Source organism: Passer domesticus, chromosome 6 (genome assembly GCF_036417665.1).
Source record: "Passer domesticus isolate bPasDom1 chromosome 6, bPasDom1.hap1, whole genome shotgun sequence".
In the NCBI taxonomy this organism is placed as follows: Eukaryota; Metazoa; Chordata; class Aves; order Passeriformes; family Passeridae; genus Passer; species Passer domesticus.
Window position 1 is genome coordinate 73,503,048 of NC_087479.1, and position 12,049 is coordinate 73,515,096.

Sequence of the window (12,049 nt, forward strand, 5' to 3'; positions counted from 1 at the left end):
CTCCACACCAGAACCAGGCCTGACATCTCCTCCTCTGCAGTTTTTCCACTTAGGACGTCATCTCACGCTTGGCCAGTGCATCAGATGAGGCCGCAATGGCTTCTGATACCACCTCCATGCCAACCACAGCTCCACTGTGTGCTGTTCCTCTTTCACAGGTTAACTTCCCATCAATTGACCAATCCATTGTTTCTCTCAAGGGTCACATTCCCACCAGTTCATCCATAAGGTTTCCTTCACTGTCTGTTCTTCATTATCTTGCTGACGTGCACAGCAGCGGATCAAATGTGGCAGGGCCTTAGACACGACTTCACTCCTGACACACAGACTCCTTGGCCACTGCTGGCCTTCCGTGTGCTCAGCAGGATCTGTACCTGCACAGTGTTGTGGAACTGCACCTTCAGCACAGGGACCGTGCCAGCCTGACCTGCCCTCGTTCCTCTGGCTCTGTGCACAAAACACGGCGTGGCAGAGAATGGCAGCAGGGGCCTGTGTGTCCCAGGGCCCCGGATTTGTTCTGCTGCAGCTCCACAGGGATGCAGGCAAAGTGAAGGAGCCAAACTGTTTATTAATAGAAGGCGAAGCAAAGGAATGAGCTGGGTGGGGAAAAGGGGAAGGGCAGGATCTGAGGACTAGAGGGAAAGAGCCATGAAAAGGGAGGGAGAGTGGAGGGAAAAAGAAGGGATGGGCAGAGTCTGAGGGCTGGAGGGAGGGAGCTATCTATAAGCAGGGAGAGGGCTGAAGCCATGCAAGTTTCCCACAGGCTTAGCTGTGCCAATCATCAGCAGTGCCTGGAGCTCCAGCAGGTCTCTTCTGGTCTCAAGGCAGTCTCATCTTCCATGGCATTTGCAGGTCTTCAACAAACACTGGTTCTTCTGAGCCAGTTCTGTAACTCTCCAACTGAATATCTGTTTAACAACTATGTTTTTCTGGGAAGGGCTGTCATGTCTCCTCAGGGCTTGAAGGGCTGCAAGGGAGAGGAACAGAGCCACAGTCAGAGCCTGGATCTGTGGGAATCCTAGGAGACCGTCCTGCCAGGGCCATCCCACCCAGCTCTGGCCATGGCCACAAGAGAGGGGGTGTCAACTGGATCAGCTGGCCATGAATCCACCCCCACCCCGCCCCCCTTTCAAGCCATTCCCACTGACTGAGAAGATGTCTTATTCTTTTCCATCTCTTCTTTGCCTCTCTCTTGGCATTAAAATACTTTAGTGTCAGCTCTGCCCCAGACTATCAGTGTCAAGTATTTCTCTGGGTGCTTGGGGGTAGGTTCTCCCCCTGTAGCTCTCTGCAGGTTGGTGCTAATTCAAGATGTTCCCTCAGGTTCAGATGTTTTGCTGCCTGAGCAGAGTGTGCAGAACAGGGATTACAAGCACTGACATTTGCTGTGCTAGAAAGTGCAAAGGACACATTTGTGCCAATGAAGGTCACACCTTGAACTAGGAGGATCAATTCTTGTGCTCACCAGAGTCTGCGGACAGAGGGGGTTTTCCAAAGGAAATCTTGGTCCATGTAGGGCTGAGGCTCCCTCCAGGCTGGCTCCAGCCCCTCAGGGTGCCCAGGAGCAGGGCTTGCCCACAGCACAGTGCACCCTCCTTAGCCCTGGGGCTGCCCAGGGAAGAGCCATGGCTGAGGCTCTGCAGGAGCACACAGGCTCAGCCCTGCTCCAACATGGGATCCGTGGGCCAGGGCACACTGGGCTTTGCCCCTACAGTTCCCAAGTGTGTCCAGAGAAACTGCAAGAGAGGCTCACCTCTGTCAGTGGGATCCCTCTGTGCACAGGGACCCCCACTCCTGGGGTGGCTATGCCAGGGACCTCCAGCCCTGGGAACCTGCAGCAAGTGGAAACTACAACTTTGCAAAATGCTGCCTGTGCCTGAAGCAAATGCAAGGAGAACTGGGGTGTGAAAAATAAAATTTGTTTATTACAGAGAAACAGCAGCAAAAATACAGAACACATTTACATTGTAAGAATATTTGTAACAACAACAATTGATAGAACATATATACATAAGAACCTATCTAGCAAAAATAGATGCAACATATTTACAGAAGACAAAAAGCCCTAAAACCTATAAGACAACAACAAAATGTAAAAGGTATGTACAAAAGGGTGACATCTCTGTCCATGATGTCCATCGGTCCTGGAAGAAAAGCAAATGCCACGGTCACTCCAGTCAGGCACAGAGGGCTCTTGCATGTGCCCCCAGGCTGGCACATGCTGGCCCAGCAGCAGGACTCTGCTAGCAGAACTGAGCCTGGCTGGGTCTGGCATGGAGCTTGTGTGGAGCAAAGCAGGCAGAGGACAGGCTGTGGATGGCCACCAGAATCCAGTGCCCTGGTACAATGTCCCTGAGCAGGGAGCACCCAGCCCAGCCCCAGCCTGGCAGCAGGAGACCCACTCTGCCTGTCCTGCTGCTGGCATTACTCTTCATGCCAAGATCATGGCCTCTTCCTCACCTTTTTAATCAATGTCCATGTCCTCAATGGACTCTTCCACATCCACTTCCATCTCTTCTTCCACCTCCACATCCACCTCCACATCCACCTCCATCTCCTCCTCCATATCAATCTTTGCATCTACCTCCATCTCCTCCTCTCTGTCTGGGACAGCCTGCAGAGGTAGCAAAACCTCCGAGTGTGGTCCCTGTCCCACTCCATGCCCACAGAGCTCCAGCCCACCTTGGCAGGTGGGGAGTGTCCACCTCCATGGAATGGCACCATACCTTCCTCAGGACAAATGGGAGCATCCTGCAGGGCTGGATGACAAAATCCAGGCACTCAGGATCTTTCAGGAGTGATGGGGTTATCAGGGGGCAGGTGACAAGCAGAGTGGGCAGGAGCAGGGTGAAGAGTGTGCAAACACAGCAGCCAAGGGTTGTGTTGTGCTCTTTGCTGGGCGCTGGACGTTCCAGCTGGAGCGTGGGCTGTGACATCACAGTTCCCAGGCTCCATCTGAAGTGGACAGTGGAGACCATGGAATGATGGAGTCCCTGAAGGGTTGGGCTTGCAAGGGAGCCTGAAGAACAACATCTTGTTCCCAGCTGAGCAGTCTTCCCCCAGAGCGTGCTGCTCAGAGCCCTGTTGCCAAGGATGGGGCATGCACAGCCTCTGTGCACAGCCTGGGCCAGTGCCCCACCACCCCCAGTGGAAAAGAGCAGCTTCCTTAGATGCAGCTTCAATCAACCTGCTGCACTTGAAAGCCATCCCCCCTTGTCCTGTCAGCACAGGCCCTGCTGAACACTCTGTCCCCTTCTTTCCTGCGGGACCCTTCCAGTCCTGCAGAGCCACAGTGAGGTCTCCCACTGTCTCCTCTCTCCAGGCTGAGCATCCCCAGCCCCACTTGCCCAGCAGTCAGTCACATCAGGGCCAGTCAAGGCTGCAGGGTAGCAAATAGCATCAGGAACTGAGAGATGCAAGCTTTAGACCCACGTTTGCCTCTAAATGTACAAAATTAATAACAGTGGAGAGGAAGATGGTGGGACACTGGTTCTCTTCTAACTGGTGATTTTTTGTTTCTTCTTTTCTGTCATGCTGACCCAGGTTTTTCTGTTTGAAAGGAAGCTTGGCACAATGTCCATTGTCTTCTCCATTTGTGAAACACCAAGCGGAGTGTGGGCAGGCTGATATGCAGAGCAAAACCTGAAAATATACTAGTGATCCTGAGCCTGGGGGATGCAGCTAAACCCAGCCCAAAGTAATTTCTGCAAAGTCGAGCCTGCTTTACATTTTCTTGAGTTTGGAAAACTTCACCAGTCATTTATAAAAAAGCAAACAAAATCCTCAAACCAAATCAGACAAAAACCCATACAAACAAACAAACCCACGCAAACCAGTCCAACAAATAGGTCAAAAACCCCAAATAAAACTACAGGGAATGAGGAGTTAGTATTAGTTGTGAGGATAGCACAGCAGGCAAATGGCTGCTTGCCACAGGATCACCATTAAAAGCCACATAAAACAGCTGCTCCAAAATATACCCAAGAGGAGAAAAAGAAAAAGTGATCCATGGCAACTTTGGGGGCAGCTCCACATTCAGGTGAAGGATGAGCACGCAGTGGTACAGATCCAGCATTGCCCACCCTCCAGGCTGCTCTTTGCTCCTGATGAAAGCCCCTTGCAGGACTGTGGCCCCTCTCAGTGCAGTGTCAGTCACTGCCAGAGCTCTCAGCTGGCATTTCCAGAGCCACTGGCATTTCCAGAGTGACATCCAGTGGGATACCCTTTTCGGTTGGTCTCCTAATGCCGCAGGGGTCCTAAACAGTATATGCCATCCCATTGTTGTTCTGTTGATATTGACTGTGCTTGGTTTTATTTTGTCAGCAGTTCCATTCATTATGAATTGGAATATGATGAAGAAACTAAGGAAGTTAGCACCTATAATTAGTGCACATAGCTTAACTGATGAGGCAGCTCATTTAATGCTTGCTAAGAAAGAACTAGAAAGATTTAATGAACAAAATTGGTAAAAAAAGAAATGGGGGATTTGTAATAAGTAGTAATACGTTTGTTCATTAATTAAATCAATAGCTAAATAACTATACAATATAAAACAATAGTTAAATAGCCAAAAAACTTCTCGTGCAGATACATATGGTTGCTGGTTTACTATAGTGCTTTGGGAATTCCATTGTAAAGTTATGCCTTGTGAAAGGAAAGTAATGAGAAGCAGCTGTAATAGCAATCCTTAAACTCGCTAGAATTGCTGAGCTTGCAGAAAGTGTATAGTGTTCTGTATAGATATGCCTTATAAGGCATACGTTCACTCAGCATTCACAAAGAGGAAGACTAAGGGGGACTAAGCCTTCATCCCACGACCACCAGAAGGCAGAAAAAGACCCCCTAGCAACTGAACGAGCAAGTGCAGAAGACAGATCACGTCATCCCTAAACCCGGAGAAGAAGGCAATAAAGGGTGGACTCAGGGGATAGGATTTTGTGAGCCAAAGTGGAGCGGAGACTCCGGGCCGCCCAGAGCTGTCCTTGCTTATTCTTGCTTGCAAAATAATAAAGATAATTATTTGATCCTTAAATTCAGTGGACTTGTTTATCATACTGCCCAGACCCAAAACTGCCCCAAATGTGCCCCAGAAATGTCTCCAGGGACCCCAAAGTGGCCCCTTTTACCCTGTCCATGAAAATAATAAAAAAATATGTCAAAAGATCTAAAAACAGCACTAATTAGCATTAAGAAGGAGAAATAAATGGCCAGTAGTGGTCAATGATTTAATGAAAGGAATTGTTTTATTTAAAACCAATGACAAATAATTTTTGACTGCTAAAAATGTATTCAATTTTTCACATAAATATCAAAGGTAATAGAAATATACAGTAATACTAATATAAATTAAAAAAACTATAATTATAATTTTATAAATTAATCAATCTTATTTATTTTTAAAATGCATACTTTTTTATGTTTTGGGATGTCAGTCCCAGGTGGGCCATGTCAGACATGGTGAGGCTGGGGTGAGGAGCAGGTTGTCCAAAATGGGTCAGCCTGCAAGGGGCTTGTTCCTCTCCATGCCCAGATCTCCTAGGGAGACATTCAGCATCAAGATCACCTGGGGAATCGTTCTTTCACCTCTTTTCTGAACTGAAAAATAAAAAACCACACACGTGATTAAAACCAAACATCATGCCGTCGGTGCACTTTGAAATCTCCCTCCTTAACAGAACTCCAGGCTGACTCCAAGCAGCTTCACAAGCCCTGGAGACTTGGAGGAAAATTGAAGGAAGAGAAAGAGCCCCCCAGGGCTTTCTGTATTTTAATCAGCCCCACGGTGGATTTGGGTCTGGGTCCAGGAGCCTCAGGTACTGAGAGAAGGATGAAGAAGCTGCTCAAGGAGTCAGCAGCAAAACTCCAAGTGCCGTGGAGCATGGCTGGGCCCCACTGAGGGCAGGGAGTGCCAAAGGCTCCCCAGGGACTGGTGAGAGCAGATCCTTGAGGCCAGGAGTGCAGGGAGCCCAGGGCTCTGGGCAGGGAACTGCAATGCTGAGCAAGGCCTGGGCTGGCTGGGGGAAGCAGAAAGGCCAAGCCCTGAGCCCAGCCTGGGCCAGCAGGGCCTGTCCCTCACAGGTGGCTCGGGGCTCTCTGTGGGGCAGGGGGATGTGAGGGGCAGCAAGGACAAATGCCATCAACCTGCAGCCCCTGCCAGCCTGGCCAGGGAGGCCGAGGGAGAGCCAAAGTGCAGCCCCTGCCAGGAAAGTTCCTGCTGTGGGGCCTCCAGAGGCGCTGCCCGAGCCCAGGGCACAAAGGCCTGGGTGCCTGTGGCCCTGCCAGCCCTGCCCAGCCCTCGGCCATCTGTCCTGCAGGCTGTGCCCCCTGTGCGTGCTGCTCCTGTGCCCTGGCCGGGGGCACTCGCCCCTCTCGCTGTGCCCCAGCATTTCTCAGCCAGAGTTTCTGTGCCCTCCCTGGGCTCCCTGCACCCAGCGCTGCCGGCTCCTGGTACACAGAGCCGGCCATGGCCCAGCCTCACGCTGCCACACCTCGAGCACCACAATTCCACCCTGGCAGGGACTTTGCTTTCTCCTCAGCTCCAGGCTCAACCTTCCAAGCTGTGCTTTGGGGAGGTGTAAGAGCCTAAATGAGAGATGCGGGACTCCAGGCGGCTCTTCCAAAACGCAGTTTATTGCATGCAAGGTGTTCCAGGGTCGTGGGCGACAGAGCCTGAGCCTACAGCTGTCAGCTGCAGCTGCAGGCAGGCCTGGAGCCCCTTAGTTTAGGTTACAAATGCATTATATACTTTTCTCTCCTGAGCATCTTAATACAGTAGAACCAATCTATACCTTAACTTTTATCTATAGCCTATCATAACTAATACAATTACCATATTCATGTTAGTATTCTCCAATCACTAAATGTTAGTACATTATAGTTTAAGCTAGAAGGTGTTTTTCAGTTTTCTTGCAGTGGAAAATTCTGAGACCTTTTTTCTACTTGCAACATTTGCTGACTTGTTTGCCTGTGCTATCTTTCTGCTTGGTAAAAACATCTTGTTTGAGATGGGTTTATCCTTTGTTCTGAGTCATAAAAACCCCCTTCTAACTAACATACCCTTTGCCTCCTTGGTTATCCAGTAAGACTGGCTCAGCAATTCTTTTCTTCTATATCAAAACTTGCTTCTATCTCTATTCCTTCCTCAGCTTCTACATTCAAAAATCTTTCTGCTAAGCATACATATCTGTGAGACTTTCTTGTCAAACTTTCATCCTTCCCAACAGGGAGGTTTCCTGCAATTCCCACTCCCAAGGAAAGCTCTGTCTCCTGCTGCTCACAAACAGAGAAGGGCTGGTGGGAGAAGTGCTGGTCAGAGGCTGTTTGGGGCTCAGTGACCATGAAATTATTGAGTTGTTTCAATATTCCATGAAAGAAGGAGGGGCATCAAAATTTTTTCTGCCCTGGACTTATAAGAGCAGAGTTTGGCCTACTGAGGATGCAGATTTGGGGTATTGATTTTTTAAAGAGAAACAGCCCGCAAAAACAATGAGTTCCAGGAAGGATTTTGTTTTGAAGGAAACACTTCAAAAAAGAAATCTTGAAGGAGCAAGAGTAGTCTGTCCCTTTGTGCAGAAAGATGACCCAGAGGGGGAAATGACTGGCCTGGCTGGGCATGGAGCTTTTCAAGGAATTTAGGGGTTAAAAAGAGGGTGCATCACCTTTGGACATAGAGGCAGGTAAATCAAGAAAGGTTTAAGGATGTTGATAGGTTGAGCCGATAGAAAATGAGAGAGGTGAAAGCTCAGTTAGGACTTAATATGGATACTTCTGTGAAGGACAATGATTATGTTTTTATAAGCACATTAATGGCAAAAGGAGGGGTAAGGACAACCTCCATTTCTTATTGTGAAGGATATGGTTACCGAAGATGAAGAATGGGCTGAGCTACTTCACCCCTTCTTTGCCTCAGTTTTCAACAATAAGACAGGCCATCCTCAGGACAAGTGTTCTCCTGAGCTGGTAGATGGGCACAGGGAGCAGAACAGCCCCCTGGAATCCAGGAGGAAGCAGATGGGGACCTGCTCAGCCACTCAGGTGCTCACAGGTGTCTCTGGGAGCAGATGGGATCTGGTGGATGAGCTCCCCAAACTGCTCTCCATCATTTACTATCAGACTTGGCTCAGCAGGGAGATGCCAGAGGAGTGGAGGTGCCAATGTGAGCCCATCCCCAAGAAGGGCTGGAAGGAGGATCTGGGGAACTCCAGGCCTTGTCAGCCTGACCTTGGTGCCTGGCAAGGTTATGGAACAGATCACCATGGGAGCCATCACAGGGCACCCACAGGATGGCCGAGGCATCAGAGCCAGCCAGCGTGGATTTCAGTATCTGCACTGATGATCTGCATGAGGGGACTGAGTCCAGCATCAGTACATTTGCAGATGACACCATCTGGGTGTGACTGTGGATCTGCTGGAGGGCAGGAGTGCTCTGCAAAGGGACCTGGACAGGCTGGATCCAGGGACCAAATCCAACAAGGTGAGGTTGAGCAAGTCCCAGTGCCGGGTCCTACACTTTGGCCACAACAACCCCTGCAGCACTACAGGCTGGGGACAGAGTGGCTGGACAGCAGCCAGGCAGAAAGGGACCTGCAGGGACTGAGGGACAGCAGGCTGGACATGAGGCAGCAGTGTGCCCAGGTGGGCAAGAAGGCCAATGGCTCCTGGCCTGGATCAGGAATGGTGTGGCCAGCAGGAGCAGGGCAGTGATTCTTCTCCTGTGCTCAGCACTGGTGAGGCCACACCTTGAGTGCTGTGTCCAGTTCTGGGCCCCCCAATTTAGGAAGGACATGGAGAGGCTGGAGCGTGTCCAGAGAAGGGCAACAAGGCTGGGGAGGGGAGGGAACACAAGTCCTGTGAGGAGTGGCTGAGGGAGCTGGGGTGGTTTATCCTGGAGAAAAGGAGGCTCAGGGAGACAAAGCAGTGTCAGGGCACAGGTTGGACTTGATGATCTCCAAGGTCTTTTCCAGCCTTGCTGATTCTGGGATTCTCTGAAACCACCCTTGGAGCAGTTCCACAATGAGCCCTGGGCCTCCTCTTCAGAACCTCCAGCAGCCCAGGTGCCTCAGCTTCTCCTGCCAGCCCCAAAGCCCATCCTGTCAGTCCTGCAGAGCCTCTGCAGCTCCTCCTCATTGCCCAGAACAGGGAGCCCCACAGGCAGACAGAGCAGCCCAGATGTGTCCCCCTGGCCTGGGGTGCCTCTGGCAAGGGAGCAGCACCAGGCACTGCAGGAGCCTGCAGACAATTCCCGCAGCACTTGGAGGATGATCCTGCTGCCCAAGGGACGTTCCCATGGTGCCAAGTCAGGAACTGGAATGGGGAGTGGGGCCAGAGAGGAAAGGGCAAACAGGGATGGGCTGTTTGCAGGGGAGGGAACAGGGCTGGGCAATAGGAAGAAATCTGGATCAGGGATGGGTAAAGAAAGCAAAGGTGGAGCAAAGGAAATGCTCAGGGCAGTTTGGGGCTGGCTGCCAGGCAGCCCTGGCTCTGAGCAACAGGGTCTGCAGTGGGACAGGAAACTCCCAGCTGATGGGAACAAACTTTCTGGCTGACTGCAGGGGCCAGGACAAAGCTGAGTGCTTTCCCTGGAGTCCCCCAGCCCTTGCTGGCCCCAGGGGCTGATGGCATTTGTGCTCCCTCAGGTTCATGTCCCCACAGCAGCAGCATGGGTGTGCTCCCGCCTGCTCTGTGCAATGCAAACAGGGGCTCCTGAGCCAGTGCTGCCGTGGCTGTGCCTGCAAGGATGCGGCACCTGTGTGAGCTGGGGGAGAGGCCAGGGCTGCAGAGGGGGGATGTTGTTGGCAGCTCCATCAGGACGCTCTGGGACGCTGCCCTGGGCTGTGCAGCGCACTGGGGATGAATCAGCCTCTGCTCTGCTGCTCCTTCCCGTCTCCCCCAGGGCCCTTGCAGAGCCCCAGCCATGCTGTTTGCCCCCAGCCTGCCCACGGCCAGCCTGGGGCTGCTCACCCTGGGGCTTTTCTGTGCTGAGCATTAGCCTGGCCGTGTTCTTGAGAGAGCCTGGGCAAGGAGCCTGGAGCCCCCAGGGCCTGGCCTGAGGCGTCAGCGCTGCCCCAGCAGTGCCCATGGCCTGTCCCTGCTGCAGCCCCGGCACTGCCACCCCCAGGACTGTGCCCGGCCCCGAGAGCACTCAGGCCCTGCAGCAACACCAGGGCCACCAGGGCAGCGGGGCAGGGCCACGGCAGCAGCACTGGCAACACCAAGTGCTGCTGCTGCTGCTGCTGGGCACAGCTGCTGTGCCAGCACTGATTTGCCCCCAGCTCTGCACACAGACATTGCTGCTGCAGCTCCAGAGAAGGCAACAAAAGGGGGATCTCTGCAGAAAACTCTGCTGGGAGATCTTTTAGTTCCTTTAAAGCCACTGAGAGCACAGCTCCTCATTGTCACAGTCTGCGGCCACAGCAAAGGTGGAGAGAAACAAAGTCAGAAATAGCAGAAACAATGGTCTAGCTTTAGGAAGAATATTAAAAAAAAAAAATGACAGGGAAATCAATGGACCAAACCAACAGAACTTTCAAAGATTAATTTTGTTATAAGTGATTTGCAGAAATTGGCAATCCGTTTAATGCTTCCTAAGATGTCCAGTCATCAGTCTCCACACTGCAGCCTTGAGCTCCTGGTTCCTCAGATTGTAGATGAGGGGATTCAGGGCTGGAGGCACCACCGAATACAGAACTGACACTGCCAGATCCAGGCATGCAGAGGAAATGGAGGAGGGTTTCAGGTAGGCAAGTACTGCAGTGCTGAGAAATGCATTTCTCCTGCTTTTTTCCTTTTCAGATTCTTTCTGTCATCTCTTTAGAGGTCCAGTTTGTTCTGGTGCTTTTCATGAACTGATTGTACTCTTGATTTAGATGGAGACTGTAGAATTGATTTCAGATGTAGCAGAATCTGAACTGAACACAGAAACAAACTCCTTCTGTCAGCCCATTTTCATCTTCTAGATCACTTTCAAGATGTCCTTGGGGGTGTTGGAATGATTATCACACAGCTCTCCACTTCTGGCTGCAGGCTCTGGAGATTCTTTCTTTGCATTCAGTCAGGCTTGCATTCCCTAAGAGTTCTTGGTAGCCTGTCATGTTTGCTTAGGGTAGAAGAGTAACAATGAAAACCTTACCAATGGCACAACTGCCCAGCCCACAAGGAAAAGAAAAGAACAAGCTGCAAAATTCTTCAAATATTTGTCCTGCTTTGCTGCAAGAGTTGTGCTGTACCCACAGTGTGGAAAGCTGCAGTTGGTGGCACACCTTGTGACAGAAGCTGCACCTCGTTCTCCAGGAAAGGTTCTTGGAAAAAGCAAACAGGACTGAGGAGAAGATTCTAGAAAAACTGAAAGAGCTTTTAAGATATTAAATGAAAACTGAAACAATTCAAGACGTTTTTCTCAATTTATTTTTATGCTCCCCTTTTCCATCTTGCACTACTTCTCCATCCCATTAATTCCAAATGGATCTCACCACTAAGATCCATGAGTTGGCAAGTTTTAGACATTTTAAGATACCATGACCTACACAGAGTTTGGCTTCCCCTGTTTTTCTTGGAAAGCAATGCTGGAGAGGTAAGTGCAGTGCTTGGGTCAGGTACAAATTCTGCATTCAGGGAATGCGCTCTGGGAGTGTTTGACCCTGAGCAGGGACAATGCACAGCAGTGACGGAGGGGATTCCTGAGCCACTGTGCAGGAGTCCAGACTCTGGCTCTTGGCTGAACTCGGCAAAGTTCCCGTGTTTGCAGAGGCTCAGGGGCTGCCCTCGGGGAACGTGGAGCTCGGGGCGGGGGCGAGCGGGCAACGGACAAACGGACACGGGGACAAACGGCCCCGGAGCTTCAGTTGCAGCAGCGGCAGCGGCAGTGGCGGCAGCAGCAGCGACAGAAGAAACTTGAGAGTCTCTTCTCCTCTCCCTCTCCCGCTGCCCCGTACCTCTCCCGCTCCCCCTTTCCCGGTCTCCCCTCCTCTCCCCGCCTCCCTCTCCCCGTGCCGGGCTGGGCCATGCCCCCGGCCCGCCCCCGGCCCCGGGCGGGGCTGCCCCGTGCCCGCCC

At 51.5% G+C, this 12,049-nt stretch overlaps 1 long non-coding RNA gene across 1 annotated transcript; it reads right to left on the minus strand.

Moving 5' to 3' along the window:
- Positions 1-901: 901 nt before the first annotated feature.
- On the minus strand, positions 902-2,894 carry LOC135302295 (uncharacterized). Its single transcript, XR_010363992.1, has 4 exons — positions 2,727-2,894; positions 2,461-2,614; positions 1,754-2,144; positions 902-967 (listed from the first exon to the last, which is right to left on the minus strand). It is a non-coding gene; the product is annotated as an uncharacterized LOC135302295 (long non-coding RNA).
- Between the last annotated feature and the right edge of the window lie 9,155 nt (positions 2,895-12,049).